Source organism: Mus pahari, chromosome 19 (genome assembly GCF_900095145.1).
Source record: "Mus pahari chromosome 19, PAHARI_EIJ_v1.1, whole genome shotgun sequence".
Lineage (NCBI taxonomy): Eukaryota > Metazoa > Chordata > Mammalia > Rodentia > Muridae > Mus > Mus pahari.
Genome location: NC_034608.1, coordinates 80,448,900 through 80,469,316, shown reverse-complemented (window position 1 = coordinate 80,469,316; position 20,417 = coordinate 80,448,900). Strand labels below are relative to the sequence as shown.

Genomic DNA, 20,417 nt, shown 5'->3' with positions numbered 1-20,417 from the left:
TTGTGTCAACTTGACACAGCTGGAGTTATCACAGAGAAAGGAGCTTAAGTTGGAGAAGTGCCTCCATGAGATCCAGCTGTAAGACATTTTATCAATCAGTGATAAAGGTGGGGAGGTTCCCTTGTGGGTGGCGCCATCTATGGGCTGGTGGTCTTGGTTCTATAAGAGAGCAGGTTGAGCAAAGCCAGGGGAAGCAAGCCAGCAAAGAACATCCCTCCATGGCTTCTGCATCAGCTCCTGCTTCCTGACCTGCTTGAGTTCCGGTTCTGACTTCTTTGGTGATGAACAGCAATGTGGAAGTGTAAGCTGAATAAACCCTTCCCTCCCCAACTGCTTCTTGGTCATGTTTGTGCAGAAATAGAAACCCTCACTAAGACACAGCACCTTAGAAGGAGTCACATAAGCTAAATATTGGACAAATTTAGGTTGCCATACCCAATTACTTCAACAACCATACCTCTTGCCTTAATATCTACTACCAACATATGTACACATACTTTTTCCAGCTTAGGGATCTTAAATGACACAATATAAAAACACTTATTTTCTTAGTTGTGGCAAGAAAGAGGTAAAATAGTTCTTCTGGGTATTGTTGGGATAAGAAGCACTTTAAGTGACTGATGAGTTTGTGTAAAAGGTCCCCTCTCTCCACCTCACTGCTGGCATTTAAGATATCAAGCTGATACAATATTCTGTCTCCCCCAGATGGACTACTGCAAGCTATTTTGTTCTTGCAAACAATCAGATTATGATTGATTCCCCAAGATTAGAAGATTGGGAACCTTGAAATAGAACAGGTGCTTACAATTAGGATTCTAAGTAAGAGACCCTATAAAAAGATACTAGAAAGGGTATTGTGTGATTAGCTACAATCAAAGGGAAAAAACAACTACAGATGTCCCTGGGGGTAATCTATGAACACAGAGCAAGTACAGTGAGATAGAATACAAATGATGAGGCCTCTAGCAACAGTCTATTACATTCTAAAGACTCCAATCAACCCAATATTGGAAAGTGGATAATACTAACTGGAAAGCGAAGACCGCTGACATTCTGGGATTAATGAGGAGTTGTGTGCAGCCTCCGGTTGTAGCTGTCTCTCACTCCATCATGTCTTTACTCATTTGGAAACTATTTAGAATCAGAATAGGATGCTATAGCAGTGGCTAGATGGGGTTCAGAACTCTGGAAAGATAATTTACAAAAATGTAAACAATTTTTCAGTGTTGCCTCATTTAAATTTCCCCTGCCATGGTACTGAGATAGACAATAGATCCACCGAGACAGGTCCCCTGGGGTCCACATCAGAAAATGCTGTTTCCTTCTGTTGAAAACACCTTTGACCCCTTAGTCTCTCAGTGCTTCCCCACCACCTAAATTTTTACAACAAAATTTTGTACTGCAGATGTAACTGCTGTATTTATGTACTACATGTTTATAAATGTCTGTGGCTATGAGTGCTGTTTATTTCATTACAGAATTTGCAGTAGACTTATTTGCTTGTTTCATCTTGCTTGTAGGAAAAAGGAAATTAAATTTAGCAAAATGCCAATGGTTTTGTATTTACTATTTTAGAATAAGGATTTTTGGTAATTTTGACAGTTGATAAATAAAAATGCTCTCATCAAATAGGTTTGTATAAATACACATACAAATAAGATAAATTCCAAACCATTTTAAAACCCTAAAATGCAATTTTGATTAAAGTAGACCCGCTAGTTCATCTGTTCATATTTTAATTTACTCATGAAAAATTTAATGTGTGTTACATACACACCCTTCTCTGCACTGAGAATAATAGGCACCAAATTGGGAAAACATTCCTGACTTCAGGTAGACTGCATTGTAGCCATTAAATAGCTACTAGTCAAATAACTCAACACAGATATAGATATAAAATTATGAGTAGTGATTAAGTGTCAAGAAGGAAAAGTGTGAATGAGTTAGAGAAAGAAAACCTATAAATAGTACATTCAGGAAAGGAACATTTACTCTGAAATTTACTCTTTTGATAAAGTATTGATAAAGAACAAAAATAATGCTAGGTCATTTTAGTCAAGAAAGTGTCAAATTGAAGGGAAAAAAATGAAAGGAATGAAGTTCATTATCCAAAGATAGCAAGTGTAAAATACAGCAAAAGCTTCTACTACAGTAGAACCATTCTATTACAGTGTGACCAAGAAATACATCTTTGTATTCTAAAGACTCTGTGCTTTCATCAGTAAACTTGACCTCAAAAATTGTTAAATGATTTAAAAAAAAAATTATAGTTCACCAGTTATCTGAAGAATTTACTTGCCTTAAATGTATGCTTTACTTTATGAGAACATACACTTGGTTAAAATATAATAAATAAAACTATCCATTTTTCATATGCAGCTAGGATTTTAAGATAGATAACGGCACCAAAGAAAAAGGTACTGAGTTATGTTCATGTGTTTAGCTATAACTTCAACATCTAGGAGGTTATGATTCAGTGATACTAGTAATTGTTATTAATGCACATGTCTCATACATAATCATTTGTATTGATGTGTAATTGTGTTATTCTATGTACAAAATAAACCTGTGAGTAAATAAAAATTATACATAATTAGTAATATTAACTCATCAGACTTTATAGCTATCAAAAATTAATTGCTAAGGATTATAGTCCAATAATTCATCTTTCCTAGACATGATGAAAATGTTATAATCATTGAAGAGACAAAATTTATCCTGTTAATATCTACAGGATATCACTCCAAGTTACTATATCTTTTATTATGAGAATTTTATAAAATTCTCATTTTATGTACTACAGAATTTATATATTATTGAACTTTACAAAATCTTGAAGAATGTTATTAAAATCAATGTATTCTTCTCAAGAATAAGCTGATCCTTAAAAGACACGATGACTGGCTAGTTCATGATCACACTTACCTATACCTACCATGTGTGGCTGTTTGGGCTTCATCTTCTTACACAAAACTCAGTTTCAAACCATGTGTCCTTATCACAATAATGCTAATTGTTTCAGAAAACTGTTTGCCCTGCTTCCTTCTCTTGTACACATCGATCTTGAGTTGCAAGTTTTATCTGTCTTATCCAAAGGGAAGACACCTTCTCTACACGCAACATGAGCAAAGGAGGCAGTAAGGAGATAAGCAGGTGTCCCGGAGTGATTCAGTGCACACATGAGCAGCTGATAAATTAAAATTTTAGTCTTTTGTGTCCAGTTATCACCAATCTTTACATTTTTTTATTTTCATTTTTTTTAAAATTCTTTAATAGTTTTTATAGGGCAGACTTAACCCTTCCACCACTCTGCCTCCTGACTGTTCCATATCCCACACCTCCTCCTCCCCTATGCCATCTCCTAGAGGATGTCTCTATCCCCCACCCATCCCCACTCCCTGGGGCCCCATTGAAATTTGATTCTATATTTAAGAATACAAAAGAAGAAATACTAGTTTTACTTCAGACAGTGGATTTTAAGCTAGGTACTCAGTATGCTATAAATTAGTCCCTTCCACTAATGATACCCATTCAATGAGTATTAAACTTTAAATCCTGAGGAAATACAGTTGCAGATATTATGTAATTCTTTCTCTATTTTGCATCATGGACCTCTCATTTATAAGGTTTTCATTTTATTTTATTTTATTTTATTTTAAACCCAAAAGAATAGAAAGAACTCTTGCTTTAACAAAAAAGCTTAAATATTTAATAAATACAGATGTAGAAATTAGACTCCTTAACTACCCACACCTCATTTCTTACCCAACTAGATACAGATTTTTCTACACTGAGGTAAAAAAAAAAAATTCAAATGAACTGATAAATCTAGGAAATAGGTGAAAAATGGGTTCATGTTTCACAGGGATATGAAAATTACAAGTGAGGTAGACACAGGTGTAGGCTTACCATTCAGCTCAGTAGTAAGTAGTAGTTACATTAGCTCTGATGCTTCAAAGGATACGGACCCCATGGGCCTTTAAGCATAGAAATAAAGAACTGACAGCAGCAATAGCTAGTTTAATCTGGATCAGATACTATGTGTATCAACAGTTGACAGGTCAGTATGTGGCTAGTAAAGACCAAAGCACTTTATTCGCAATTCAAAACAACCTTTGTCCTATCCCCATGCCTCAACTCCTATGCTCTGACCCCTGGGACAAGCAGAATTAAACTCCTAAATGTGATATATATTTGCCATTCAATGGAAGTAAAATCACCCTGACCCCAGCCAATTATAAATCAATTCAAAACAAAACTTTTCTGCTTGTGTATAAAGTATATTGTTCTTTCTGTAAGAGACTTTGCTATGCACTAAAGGAATAAATGAATTTATGGAGTTATCTCTGCCTTTAAATTGCTACAACAAAATACAGAATACCAGGATAAGATACAGCAACAAAAACATAAGGTACCCGGGGCCAGTTATAGATTGAGAAACTCTGAAATGGTTTCAACTTCTTTCTACGCTTCCTTCCAGGAAGAATATATGAGTTTAATGTTAAACTCTTCTTGTGTTATATATGCTTTCAAATCACCTATCATTATACACATCATTGGCCCTGTGTGCCCTACTAAACATGCCCATTCTTAAAGTTTATCTTAGATCCACACTGACCCTTTTATATCGGCCAAATGGAGGAATTGCACAAAAATGACTGGAGATTGGTGCATGAAAACAGCTGGATGGGAAGAACAAGGAGATGACGCATCCCTCTCCACTCAGAACAAGGAGATGAAGCTTTTTTTTTCCATAAAGATAAAAACTGGACTAAATTTTACTAGGTTTAATCGTAAGTAGAGAGAAAATTGCAGTCATGTGTGTGATTTGCACATGATTCACAGTAAATTAGATTTTTATTAAAAATATTAGGATAGGGAATATAGCTTAACCAGTAAAGGGTTTGCCACACGAGCATGAGAACCTGAGTTCAATACCCAGTGCCTATGCACAAAGCTGACGCATTAGAGAGTGCCTGTAAGCCAAGTCCTGGTGTAGATTAGAGAATCCCTGCAACAACAACCAGGATAGCTGAATCAGTGAGTGCTTAGTTCCTTACAAACTACCGTCTCCACAAATAAGGTGGTGAGCCACTGGGGAAGAGAGATTTCATTAACATCTAGTCTTCATATTCAGGAAAACACATTGATAAACTCGTGCACACACATGTATACATGCATGCACTTAAGCCCACACATACATATACACACATACCCCTAGCATACAATGAGATGAATAGCAGCAAATATTAAATTAAAAAAATATATTGACTTACATGTAGACATGTTATTTTGCCACGGGTTTTATGACAAAGAAATGTTTAAGTGAGGTTACACCATCACCGCTGGAATCTACTTACTGCAAATCATACTGCAGACAATAGTATGTGAGCACAACTATTGATTTTAGACACAACTCACTTCGTGCTTGAGGCTTTCTGCACAACCATGCCCTAGAAATACGGAAGTGGATTTCAGTAGTTATGCCAATGACTATAGATGTTATTAGTTAATCAACAGAGAATATCACATTTAGAAAACTTCATGAATTATTAATAGGAAAACCTCACGTCAATTGATTGAACTTACATAAAACTTCATTATTAGTATCAGCAGAAAGATAGGAGAGATAGATAAATAGATAGATAGAAGGGGAGAAGAAAGATAGATATACAGGTGGATGGAAGATTATAGATATAGTGAGAGTAAAAATTTATTTTGTGCAAAAAATCTGGTCCATTCTGAACAAAGAAAATTTAAGATGAAAGATAAGTAAAACGATGAACAAAATAAGCTGAACCTCACGGTGCAGGCCGCAATCCCATCTACTTGCCAGGCTGAGAAAGGAGGATCACAAAGTGGCTTGGACTACATAGTGCAGTCAGGGCTATCCCGAAATCTTAGATCTTGTGTCAAAATAAAAAGTACAAAGAGGGCTAGTGATGTGTGTAAATGGAAGATTGCCTGACTGTCATACCTAAGAATCTTGGTTCCATTCTTATTATTGAAAATTTTCTTTAAAAGTTTTTCAAATAACTACTCACATAATTTCTTTTAAAAACCTTAAAATGTATCTAGAAACCTGAAGACTCCAGATAGCCATAAAAATTCTAAGCAGAAAAAGGACTGGTGGTATCACTATATTTGATTGGAAGTAATACTATTGAGTTATAATTAAAAAAAATAGTGTGGTGCTGGCTAAAAAAATCAAACACATAGATAAATTCAACAGAATATAGGACTCAAACATAATCCACATGCCTTCAACAACCTGAGTTTAGACACAGATGACAAAAAATACACACTAGAAAAAAGACAATCTCTTTACAAAAATACCTTTGGTTTCACTGAGAAAAATAACTAAAGCCAAACATTTTAGCTTAGCATCAAAATGATGTATATACAATTAACCATTACCTTTTCTCATTATATTCCACAGAAAACTTGATTTTTTTTAAAAGATTACTATTTATTGGACAATTCTGCAAGAAATTTCCAGACTGACCATCTGTGCAAATTATGTGCACAAAGGTCTGAGAAGCAGTTAGACATTTAAGAAGAAATCCTTCTAATTAATTCCTGGTTGCTAAGAAACTAACGGAGAAAAATTATGGTTCTAAATATCATCCTGAGTCACATTAATCCAGGCGATTTATCTTTGGGGGAGGTATTTTTCATAATCAGATAACAGAACTTGTTTGAATAAATGTTCAATCCCATTTGAGTTACATAGACACCCAAAGAATTGCATGAATCAATATTTTGCATAAGAAGTGTATTTGTTATACACATACAAACAAAAATCAGAGATTGTTGTGCTATATATGGATCAGATGATAAGCATGCCAAGTAATTTGAGGGTCAATATCATTAAATGTCCCTCGGCATGGAATAGCACTTTGTGGCTTTCTAACTTGTGCTCTGAGCAATGATCCATGTCTATCTTTGACTTTAGACATTTTCAAAAAAAAATCATAATGACACATCTTTAGCTCTATGACAGCAAAAGTTATCCTCTTTTGTCTCTGATGCTGGTATTAATTTTCTTGTGACTCCCAAAATTTATGGCAAGCTTTCAGTTGAATGCCTAGAAATGTTCAATGCATAGGATCTAAGGTGTTGCTGAAGTTTCATGCCAGTGAGTAAATCATACTGAGACCATCTTGATGAAACTATCCCTAGAGTTCAACAATCCATAAAAATATCTGATGTACCACACTGGGACATTGTTTTCTTTTTAATTTATTTTAATGTCTTATTTTACTTACATGCTAATATAATGCAGAGCATAATGTTAATACCTGAATGCAGCATGTCCTAATCAAACCCGGCACCTTTATCTACCCTTCTTCTAAGATTTTTTTCTATTTACTGCACTATCTAGTTTAAGGTAAAAGCTTGTTATTATAGCAAGCCAAAGTTCTCAGTGACTTCATTTATTTCCCAGTGCTATCTTATGTTGAGAGACAAAAAGTATAAATAATTTGGTGATTTCAAGAGAATATTTAACAATAGCTGTGTGGACATTCAGAGTCAGCCTCTATAAGCCCATGACCTGAAACTCAGTGCAACCTGAGTCAGAATGAAAGCAGCTGTGAGATCCACCACTGAGATTTCATTGCCCACACCTTCAGGTCCAATGACACTAAAGATGCCTTGTCTCCACCTGATACTCTCTAAGTAGTAAAACGTAGACTCTTAAAAGCCATCTGTGCACTTGTAGTGACTGTCATCTTTATCGAAATCCCTGAGTGATCAGAATGTGGACAGAGCACCTTCTCAGTATCTAGGTTCCAATACTCTCTTTCTCGTCAGGGTTAAACACACGATTGTCTTCACAGTCCATATTTCAAAAAGACAAGAAAAGTGTTGTGACACGCCAGGCCACACAGTGAAGTAAGCTAGGTCTCTATCCCAGATCTTTTTTCCTTCTTCTCATCCTATTTAAAAATGTCACCAGCTTTAAATAACCACGGAAGATTAATAAATTTCCTCTCCAAGTTCACGTGTATTTTAAAAGAAATCGAAAGCTTTGGATGACCGAAAGCACCATCTTTCCTAAATGTTCCCTTCCCTAAATTTCCTAATTAGTGAGGGAAAGTTGTATCTACCCAGTGTGTATCCCAGCACCTTGAGGACCAGTTGGAGGTCTTCATCCTCTCCCACGATCATCCATCCATCAAGCTTTGACAGATTTTACTCAGAAGGTTCCCAAGTCTCTGACTTCTTCTGTATCCCCATTAATCTGCCCTAACTCCAATTTTCATTTTCTTCTGCCGAAAAGAATGCAGCCGTCTAGCTTCAGTTGCATCTCTGTAATTCATTTTCCTCACAAATGCCAGAGGGAGTGCTCCAATAAATAGATCAGATCTCGACGCTGTGCTTCAAATCCTTCATGGCTTCAAAGATAAAGTGAAAATCTTCCCACTTTCCAGGAGGAGCTTCGTCTATGCTCATTCAGCATGCTGTGCTGAGCTTTCTCTATCTCAGGTTGCCCAGGGCATTTTCTGATCTGTATCCAAATGGATAATTTCTTTCATCACGGATTTCATAAAGACTTAAGAAACTATGCACTTTTGCCTATGAAATCATCTCTCTGCTTACCCACAAGACATATAGTCCAATATCACCATAAATGCCTGAAAGTATAAGGAGAATTGTTATGGGGGATGTGTGTGTATATGTGTGTATGTGTGTGGTGTGTTTGGTATATGTGTATAGGTGGCCTGTGTGCCTCTCTGTGTGTGCTTGTAGATGTTGTGTGTGGATGTTGGTGTGTGTGCATGTACATGTGTGAGTTTTTATGTGTGTGAGGATGTGTTCTGGTGGGTGGGGGTGTTTTCCAATTTGTTCTTAACCATAGATCTGAGAAACCTAACACACTAATTTTCTTTTTCTTAAGTGGAGACTTTCAGCTTTTCACTTTACAGTTTCTTTTCCAAGCGTTGCTGCTCCTGCACTTTGAGGCCGTTATTAAATAAAATAAAGCTTAGTCAAGCACTATTGCCTGCAACACTCTGTCTGACAATGAAGAAGGCTACTAAATGAGAAATGGATGGGTAGTTTTACTACATGGGTACACTCGAGAGAGCAATCGCTCACAGCTTCATATGGAAATGGAATGATGACACAAGGCTTCACAATGAAGTTTAAAGCTTATGAATTTCCTATTTTTGGAATTTTTCATTTACTGTCTTTGAATTGCACTTCAACATAGACATCAGAAGCTTTGGATAGTAGGGGGACTATTATTCTGTTTAACTATTCAACTTTAGACTTTAAGAAATGTTTATTGAGTATTATATATGCCTGTAATTATTAATGATAGGAAGGCCCATGTGATGCTGGAACCAATTGAGCTAATCTTGTACCTTGTAATTCTCAGCAGAAAGTTGCCTAGGAGTTGTTGTCGTCTCTCTCCACACCACCCAGACGCCTGAGAGAAGGATTTTACTGTTTTACATTAACCTAAATAGTATTCCTCACATTATCTTTATGTAAGTCTCTATTTTTTACCAGAGATGGAAGTAGCTTGGCTAGTCAAAAAACACATAGTAGAATGAACATAGGTGTGCCCCAACATAAGTAAAATCAAGCTACAATTGATAATGTCATGGATCAGAGTACTACATTCTAAGTTCATTAGCATGAAATCAATTAGAATTAAATTCTAATACAATTAGAATACTACATTATCTCTCAAGCACGCATAGTATCTAAGGAAATATGTGCTAGTCCTTTGCTAGTTGCCCATTAATTTAGCTCTTGACTCTCTTTTCTGACATCTTTTTGCTTCTCACTCATATATTGGACATGTATCAAATCCCAACTTATGCCACATGCTATCTGCACTATATGGACAATGTGATGGCTTCTCTTCTTTTATATTAAGTACAATGAAAGTCATCAGGTCATTCTGTTTACTCACCTTTCTCCCCCCAAAAGAAGGGAAACATTTATATTTTCATTACTTTCACTTTGACTTACAATAGGGAGAACTCAACATTCAGGGTTGGTTTTAAAAGTCAATCATCAAATAAATATCAAACAAAGGCACATGATTGAAATAGAGAATAGGCTCCCTTTATTTGATTGTTGGAGAATATGAAGGATGATGGCCAAGCTACAGTTCATGAAAGCAACACCAAACATGCCTATGCTCCATGAAACACCCTGATCCCATTAAAAGCCAAGAGAACAGAGCCAAGAAAGCAGCTAAGATTAGCTTTAGTTTTCTTCTGTTTCAGGTTAATTTAACCTTTTAAAAAAATTACACAGACCTTTAACTTTCAATTGCAGTGCCATCTTGCAGAAAATGCAGAGGCAGAGCTCAATAGCCATTAGTGCATAGATACAATAGCTAGCAAAGCACTATTAGAAACATGGCCCACATGTGGCAACTATATGCACCAATGGACAATGTTCATAAGAAAGGTTTTAATTCTACAAGGTAAAAATCACTCCAAAGTTCACAACTGTCTCCCATATCATTGGGATCCAGCCAACTACATTATCCTTTAAAAAAGGGTGATAAATATACCAACTTGACAAACTCACACTAAACAGAAAAATATGTAAAAGAGTCTAGCATTTAAATTTTATGCATTATTTGAAATATACCATACCTGTCCCCAAGCCTGCTGCTGACAAACATTATCGTCCCTGGAAGACTCAAGATATCATATGTTTACCAGGTATAAACAGTAAGGTGAATGTATTGAAAAATATTGGGATAATTTTAGATGATCCCTATAAATCATAATTAAATTATGCTTAATAATGATCCATTTATTCATTAATCAGTCTTGCTGAAATATGAAAACAAGGAAATATAAAAAGGGTTGAAGTCTAAAAATAACATCTACAAATGGGTGTTTCCCAATGCAGATCCTTTAATTCCCAGAATGCAAAATGAGTACCTGGAATATATGAGTGCTCAAAAACTATAGCAGTCATAATCACTCAAGGTTGCTCAGTGAACTCAGACAGAACAAGCACTAGAAGCCAGGTCTCATGAATTTGGGACTAACTTTCTACCTATCTATAGCTTGCCATGCAAAAGCAATCAGCTTTTTGTTTGTGGCAGGGCTGAACATAGTAAAATGTGAATGAATAGATAGCACAAGCAACTGTTTAGCATAATGCAAGACCTTCTCTCACCAGCCAGCTAGTACTCAGTTCTTAGTTGACTGATTTTTTTTTCCACCATGTTGAGAAACAAAGATGATAAAGTTAGAAAAAAAGCATTCCTTAAATAATAATGTAAGTGCTATTTTAAAAAATAAAGTTAGAAAAATAAAAAAAAATTGCCTAAACTGTGTTTTTAAATATCCCAGTTCTACACTTGTTTGTTAAAACAATGAAAAGAGATGTTATTTTATCTATCTATCTATCTATCTATCTATCTATCTATCTATCTATCATCTATTTATTATGAGTGCTCTGTCTTCACACATACACACACACACACACACACACACACACACACACACACACATACATCAGAAGAGAACATCAGATCCCATTACAGATGGTTGTGAGTCACCATGTGGTTGCTGAGAATTGAACTCAGGACCTCTGTAAGTACACCAGTACTCTTAACCACTGAGCCATCTCTCTGGCCCCAAGAAATGTTATTTTCTAAAGTTAAGGATAGGAATTTAATTCAGTGGATAGAGTATTTGCCTAACATGCATAAGCCTTGGGGCAATCACTATCACTGCATAAAACTTGATATGGTTACTCAGGAAGTGGAAACAGAAAGATCTATGTCATATTCAGCTGCAAGTTCAAGTTCAGCCTGGAATACATGAGATACTGGCTCTAAATTAACTTATTATCCAATTAATTTAATTGAAAAATAAAAGATGGCAATCTCTACACTAAACAAAACTATATCTTTACTTTAAAAAACAATTTAAAACGCTCTATGTTAACAATCACTGTATCCTGGCCTTATCATTTTGCTTTCTTTTAAGAGGATAATTGTTCTGAAGGCTGTTTTCTAATATAATTTTCTGGAAGAAGTAATAAAGTTAAAATGAGCATATTTCTATTACAAGATAAGCATGTGATTTTATTCTAAATGGTATCATGTGCAAATTACCACTAACAGGTTTACATGACTTCGTATCGTCTTTCTGTTCAATTATGCAAAACCCTTCACTTCAGCTTACAGAATGTACCAGTCATAGCCAGCTCTGTCATACGATAAAATCCAAATCAATGGCTGCTCGAAAAGACAGAAGTATACGTTGCTAGAATCAAAAGATTCTGGGAAATTAACTGCTAGATCACTCCTTAAGGTTTTCTCAGGCCCTAATCCCTCCACTTAACTTCACAGCCATTTTTGGGGGACAGCCCTTTGTAACATCACACCCAGTAACAAAGTGATTCTTAAAAAACCGAGTTTTTGACAAAGAACAACATAAATGTCACACACGTAACTTGCCTTTACCTCCTAGATTTGAATCTAGCGATTTGGTCACTTGAGAACAAGAGAGAAGATTACTATCAAGCTTCATGTGTCTTCATTCAGGAAGATGCTGTGAAAGCTGGCTGACAACCAGCTATCTCTTGTTGAAGAAATACCCAGATAATAAAACAGTAGATCCTGTTGAAGATGGGGAGGGTTCAGGGTGTATTGACTGTGACCAAGTAAGAAAACTGGGAAAAGGATGTAAGGCTTTTACATAGATGATGCTTGAGGGCAACACCAGATTGTATAGTTGTTATACTGCATTCCACTTGATCTGCATAATAAATTATCTTCAGGGTCATAGCAGTCAATAACACATCTGGACCCAGAACTGCATAACTGCAGATCATTTTCACCTATGTAATAGATTCAAAGATTCATGATCCTGTGCCATTATAGAGAAAATCACACTGTGCTTCGGGTCTCAACAAGCAATGTGATATAATAATTAGAAATGCAGATTTTGAAACACAAATTCCAATCCTGTTTTGTTGTTTCATCAAAAAAGTGAAGATCACACACACACATACACACACACTCAGAACTGAGGTCAGGGTTAAATGAGTTAGCAATTGGGAGGCATTTAAGTGAGTCCTTGGACAGGGTGAGAACTTTATTTCATTGTCTATCAGCTGTAGATTTGGGTTGTAGAAAGGATGCACTATAACTGTAATCATGCACGTAATGACCTCAAGAGCAAAACAGTGTCTGGGAAGTGGCGGTATTATCCTCAGTCTATAGTTGATGCTCTCTTCTGATGAGTGAGGTATTGTAAAATCTTTATGACAATAGAATTCATGAACAATTAAGAAACAAGGACATGTGTTGGGTAGAAGGACACAGGATAGAAGTGAGACAAAGGTGTGTGTGTGTGTGTGTGAAAGAGAGAGAGAGAGAGAGAGAGAGAGAGAGAGAGAGAGAGAGAGAGAACAAAAGAATTGTACAAAGAGAGAGAAAATATGTCACAAAAGAGGTGTTGGGTATTCTTAAAACATGGTAAAGACAGAAGTCTTCACCTGAATTTTGGAAGTAGAAATACAAGGTTAGGAATCTATATAAATTTATCTGAATGGAGTATCTAAAGTACTTCATGAGTGAGTCCTTTCATTGACTACATTCAGGTAAGTTAGTATTGAATTCCTAGAAGAAGCTTGAAATGAGTATGTTCTGGCAATATGCTAGAAGACAAATGCATTTACTCTAGGAGAAATTGAAATTCAATGCTTGGCCTTCGTCTATATAACTTGCATTTATTATGTCAGCATAGTTTTTCTATAAGTCCATAGATCATTTTCAGTATATAATGAGACTGACTAGTGCTCAATTTTGTTATCTTAGTTGTTTGTCGTGACAGAATCTAGAGTTTAAGGCTGCAAAGGCGGCTCAATGATTAAGAGGACTCGCTACTCATACGTAGAATCCACGTTCAGTTCCTCGCTCCCAGCAGAGGCTGCAACCATCCTTATCTTCAGTTCCAGGGAATCTTTAACCACCTTCTGATCACCATAGGTATGAGAAACATGTAGAGAAGAATCCATACACATAAATAAAATAGTTTAAAATGAATAAATCAATCAAATCTAAGCCATACCTATGTAGAGGCTTCAGAATATTGGCAGATTCTACTACCATGCTTTTTTAGAGTTGGAATGCTGAAAATTCAAAGCCAAAATTATCTTAAACAATTTTTGTTTCCATTAATATCTATTTTAGCCTGTGTCTGAATCTAGCATCTTTCTTGTCTACTGGGTAAAAACTATAGAAACTATTTTTAGGAGGTCACTAGCTTCTCCTAGCTCCAAAGTTACGAATGCTACCCCACAGAATCTCAAACCTAGAGCTAAGATCCCTACTTCTCTGTAACCAGCATAACTGATGTTAGCATCAATGTACTTGGTAAATGCTTTAACTTATGACTTTTATTATATAAAGCTCATATAACTACTTCCACAGAGTATTACCCTGTTATTTATGGTAACTTGCTGACCGTGTTTCTGAATTATGGTCATTCCTGTGTGGCTCAAAATAAACTCTTACTCCCTTCCAGATGGAAACTGTGTTTTGCATTATCAATTTTAATAGTAAAATTTTTTAAAAATCTATATATAGGAAAAAATATAAATGTTTAAAATTATTACTGGTAAATCTCTAGTAGAAAGAAATCACATGTCAAAATGTTACATTCTTAACAATCTGCTCTATATGTTATTCTTAGTTTGTTTGGTTTGGTTTTAGGTGCTGTAGGTGAAGTTCAGAGCCTCTAGGATATTACAAAAATGTTCTACCACTGAGCTATATTCCCAGTCCTATGTTCTAAGAAATTATATTTTGCTTTTAGTTTAAATTATTTATTTAGCTAATTCAGATTGATTGTGTTCAGCTAACAATGAAATTCCTTGCTGTGAAAAGAAGACAAAGATATGAATGAGGTAATGAGTTTTATGAATATGCTTGATGCCCTGCCTGGGTCACATTCATATGCTAGTATGAAAATAGCAAATGAATATGCAAAATTATGTAAATTTATACAACAATCATTTTGAATGAAAAGGTCAAATGTCATATAAACAATGTACCAACCTCTTCAGTCCAATTACTTTCTGTTACATCTCTCTGGGCACTTTCAGACTAAAATATGTGCATTTTCTTATACAAGGAGCAATGTAAACACAACTTGTTCTTTATGCAGTGAAGGATAATTCCTATCAGAGCTTCCATGCATTCCTATGTTGAATTGTGAATCACTAAATCCAGTTTACCATTCAACAAATATTTGCTGGCACCTATTGTGTGCAAGGTCTGATATTAGATGGAGGCAAAACAATGAAAACCCAAACAATGTTACTATTTTCATCAAGCTAAGTATTGACCTAATTTCTCTGGGAATTACAAATGTTTTTTAACACCTAGAATTTATTCACCAAGGAACAGATTTCAGAATCATCAATCATCTGCCTAATGACATGTCTCAAGCAAATGCTACTAGATGAAACTTCCTCCAAAAGGATAGCCCTGCAGAACTCTGTTAGGGGGTTAAGGAACAAATACTGTTTGAATGAGGAGAAAGCAAAGGAAATAAAGCAGTAGAAGTTACATAGCACTCATGGGAAAGTCAGGCTTCTCACTACATGCAAAAGGCCATCAAACAATGCAGGTTCTCTAACACACAAACTTTTCAACAAACCCACAGACCTTTTACCGTCACAAAAAATAAATAAATAAATAAGGAACTTCATAGTAAGAAGCAACCAGAAACTGGGTTGAACATTTGTAGATCACTAGAACATCTTTTTGATACACACGCTTAGAAAAATACAAGCACTGGGTAGTGGTAATATCTTAGTAACCAAAGTTTCCCTTGGGTAAATCTAGCGCCATGTGAGAAGATGGTTCATCTCTGCATGTGCACATAAATGTGTAATTAAAAACACTCATACAAAAAAGATTTTAAGAGAAACTTTCACACATTTGATTCTTCAATATTACTGAGGAGAAAGTTCTAGAGAGAAAGCTAACAAATATAGGTTATTTCCTCTCTACACTTTTCTGCCTTTTCTGAGCCAAATTCTAGAAAGTGTAAAATGTTGGAAGTTTTCAGGAAAAGATTTTCTCAATAACAGTTTGGGAATCTGTGCTAGAGTCAAAATCTGGAAGTCTCCCAATAGGCCATGTCTTAAAGGTTGGGTCCCAAGTTTGGAAATGGGAGATAGTGAAAGCTTAAAGCAGAGCCAAGTAAGTGATCCTTGAGGAAAGAACTTTTCAGAAAAGTCTGGTAGTCTATTATCTTCCTCTTGATTTCCTGGCGGTTAGGTTTTCCTTCTCCATGATATAGGCTCTCCACTGTGCTGTACTTTCTCTGCATGCCCAAAGGCCATAGGGCCACTTAACTCTGGATGGAAACCTACAAACCAATTTTCAGTGTTCAACCCAACTCATGGGCCCCAAGCATCCCAAGATAGCATATTTGAACATACATCACAGAACCACATAAAAAGTTTAGATACCCATTGTGTGATACAACATAATTATTACATTTTTATATGTAATAATCTCAGGTATTTATCACAAGAACAGAAAGGACAGCAAGAGACTAGCCTTTGAGTGTCGAGTATAGGATTTTGCAAATACCATGATGCTGTTACACTTGTAATTTAAATTGAAACTCTTGTCATTTAAACTACTCCAACAGAGGTGAATGTGATTTTTTAAGATTTTTTTATTTGTATGATTACACTGTTGCTGTCTTCAGACATACAAGAGATGGGTATCTGATCCCATTACAGACGATTGTGAGCCACCATGTGATTGCTGGGAATTGAACTCAGGACCTCTGGAAGAGCAGTCAGTGTTCTTAACTGCTGAGCCATCTCTCCAGCCCCAGAGGTAAATTTTTAAACAGAACCATATATGTAGGAGCTAATGAGATGGCTGAGTGGTTAGGAGCACTGACTACTCTTCCAGAGATCCAGAGTTCAATTCCCAGCAATCACATGGTGGTTCATGACCATGTAAATACTGACCTCAGAATTTGAAAATCTGGGTGGAAGGAATATGTAGTAAAAAGTTTCAGTTTAGAAGTAAGAAGAGAAGTAAAAATAGTATACAGTTAATCCTGGTGTATGGAATGTGAGAGGAAGAGAGGGAGAGAGAGGGGGGGAGGGAGGGAGGGAGGGAGGGAGAGAGAGAGAGAGAGAGAGAGAGAGAGAGAGAGAGAGAGAGAGAGAGATGTAATTTAGATATGTATGCATGATCATATTCAGAGGAAGATTTGAACACCCTCCTCTATCACAACCAGCCTTATTTCCTTGTGAAGGTCATTTAATAAACCTGGCAGCCAGCAATCCAACCAATCTTCCTTATTTTGGTACCAACAGTGCTGGAGTTATTAAATGTAATTATGGCCACCCCTAGATTTTAACCTATGTTCTTAGGATATGAACTCATACCTGTGCAGCAAGCACTCTTACCCACTGAGCCATTATCCTAGAACATTCTTTTTTGACAACTTTTAAGACAAATTCTCTGATCATATTCCAATAAATTTATATAACATTAAATAATCTTAACCAATCAAATTAAATATTATCCTACATAACTCCTGTATAAGGGACATAAACAAAATCTTCAAGAAACTATTTCCATGACATACCACATTTACCAAATTCTTTCTAGCTTAGTGTTTTTATATAATATATGACATCATCTTTAAGATATTTAGAATGCCTAATATGATATAAATATGTCCTTTAGAGAATAATAAAAAATTTCTAGACTGTTCCAACAGAGTCTCTCTCTCTCTCTCTCTCTCTCTCTCTCTCTCTCTATATATATATATATATATATATAAGAGTATGAATGGAAGATGAGTCCAAAAACAAACACTAATAACCAGGAATCGACTAGAGATGAGAACTCTGAACTCTGTTCATGCACACAACAAATATTCTTCAAATATTTCAAATAAAGATTGTCTGAGTCTGGATACAGGAAACATGCAGATTAAGAGGACCAAGTGCAAAGACAAAACTGTCACCTGAAACTGCATGAAACAAGAGCTGCAGTTAGGTAAACATAAGCATGTCTGTCCATTGTTCTAAAAGATGGCATTCTTGTAAAAATACAAGTCTCAGAAGGAAAATGCTGATATAAACAGAAATTACTAAAATTGTTAGAAGATGAAATTAATATAAATCAAAGCATGAAATATTTAAAGCTGTGGAGAATAAACATGTTTAAAGATTGAAACATCTCTGAAGATTTCAGCAAAGCAAATAAACCCTGAGTTAGAAAGGAAGAGGATTATAAGGCTAATACTGAAAGACAACCAGGTACAAAAGATAAGTTTATCATTGAAACTCTGGTGATATATGCTAAACAAGAACAATGAAGAACAGTCTGGAATAAAGGATTAAGTCACATGAAGAAAAGATGTTTAGAAGCTAACAATCAGAAAACAAGGGATATATTTATTATTAATGTATATTTTGGAAAGATGATCAAAGATCTATTTTCCAAAGACGACTAAACAGAATCTGTGGAAATTTATTCTGTACCTTAGCTTTAAATAATGAATATTCTCACTGCACTGTAAAATATTCAACAAGATAAAAGCACATTGTAAATTATTCTAATTTCAAGAAGAGAGCAAGCAGAACTTTCATCTCAAAGCCTAACAAATTTCAAACAAAAAAAGATCAATTTTAATTATTTTCATGCAAATTTTTAAGTAAATCACTAGTAAATATAATTCATTCCTGCATATGAAAAGTTTAATATCAAGTGGCCCAAGAAAGATTCTTCTTGAAAGTAATATAAATTACTTGGAAAACATAAATATGAGTGATCTTATTTCTGGAAACTCGATAATAATTTTCACCAATAAACAGGGGGAGAAAATCATAAAATCACAACATAATGATGAGAAAGACATTTGACACATTTCATTTCCTTCTAAAAATATTATGAATCACAGATAAAGTAGAATATTGTTGACTCATAATGATCATTTAGATATCAGTGGCCAATGTCATTCCACATATTGAAACACTAAAGCAATCACAATTTATAGTTTGGAACCTCATAGTCTCTCAAGCATTTGACAACATTGAATTGAAATATCTAGTTAAATATAATTACAGAAAAGTAACTTGTGTAAATAACAGAAACCATATGGAATTTCATATACCATGATGATATTACAATGAATATTTCATGTGGAGAAATGATAATATCACTGTAAAATCTGCAAAATCACAAAGTTTAGATGAAATATAGCAATGTGATAAGTTCAACATACAGGAATATTAAAGAATCAATGTCTATTCTCTATTTTTAGTTCAAAGTACTTTAGAAGGAAAGTGAGAAAAATATTTTCCAGGTACAAAAGATAAGTTTACCATTGAAACTATGGTGATATATACTAAATAAGAATGATGAAGAACAGTCTGTAATAAAATATTAAATCGTATGAAAAAAAAGATCTTTAGAAGCTAACAATCAGAAAACAGAACATATTTATTATTAATGTATATTTTAGAAATATGATCAAAGATCTATTTTCATATAAGATCTATTACATAAAAATATAACCTTTAGAAATAGGCTTAAGGACAGACTTATACTGCATCAGTCTGGTGAGAACATCAAAAGGAACTAAGAAGGACTCAAAAGAAGCTATAGCAGAAAGGAGATATGTTCGCTTTCTTCATGATTCAGATAATCAAAGTGTATTATTTTCCCAAAAGATCTACAAATTTCATTAAATTAAAACATTAATACATTTTAATTGTAACATATTTTTAATTCTCTGTATAAAACAATTTCCCTTTGATAGATATTCCAGAATATTACCCAAAAGGAAAAGAGATGATTGGTGAGGAGAGATATTTGCTGTCCAAAATTAAGGATACCATTGGCATAGTCAGTGAAAGATTCATTCACAGACACATATCTGCGAGCAAGTATGTGTACACATTTATCTGTGAGTATTTATGTGTGCACATACATTCATTTGTACATCAGTATTTGTAAAGCTGTAGTTCAATGTAGTTTTTTCAAGTGTAGTTTCTGTATCAAGACATACCAGTTACATATTTTAAAAGTTTTCACTGGTGCTCACTTCAACAGCATATATGCTAAAATTGGAAAAATACAGAGAAGATTAGCATGGCACCTGAGCGAGAATGACACACAAATCTGATGGAAAGATCTTCCATGCTCATGGATTGGCAGGAATAATANAGNAAAAATGGCTATCTTGCCAAAAGCAATCTACAGATTCAAAGCAATCCCCATCAAAATTCCAACTCACAGAGTTAGAAAGGGCAATTTGCAAATTCATCTGGAATAACAAAAGACCTAAGATAGCAAAAACTATTCTCAACAATAAAAGAACCTCTGGTGGAGTCACCATCCCTGACCTCAAGATGTACCTCAGAGC

The 20,417-nt window shown here is 35.1% G+C and overlaps 1 protein-coding gene and 1 non-coding gene across 3 annotated transcripts in view; one reads left to right on the top strand and one right to left on the bottom strand.

Moving 5' to 3' along the window:
* Nucleotides 1-20,417, bottom strand: part of March1 (membrane associated ring-CH-type finger 1) — a 799,133-nt gene that overhangs the window by 722,097 nt on the left and 56,619 nt on the right. The window lies entirely within an intron of this gene.
* LOC115062663 lies at nucleotides 20,089-20,197 on the top strand. The gene has a single exon (XR_003842598.1). It is a non-coding gene; the product is annotated as a U6 spliceosomal RNA (small nuclear RNA).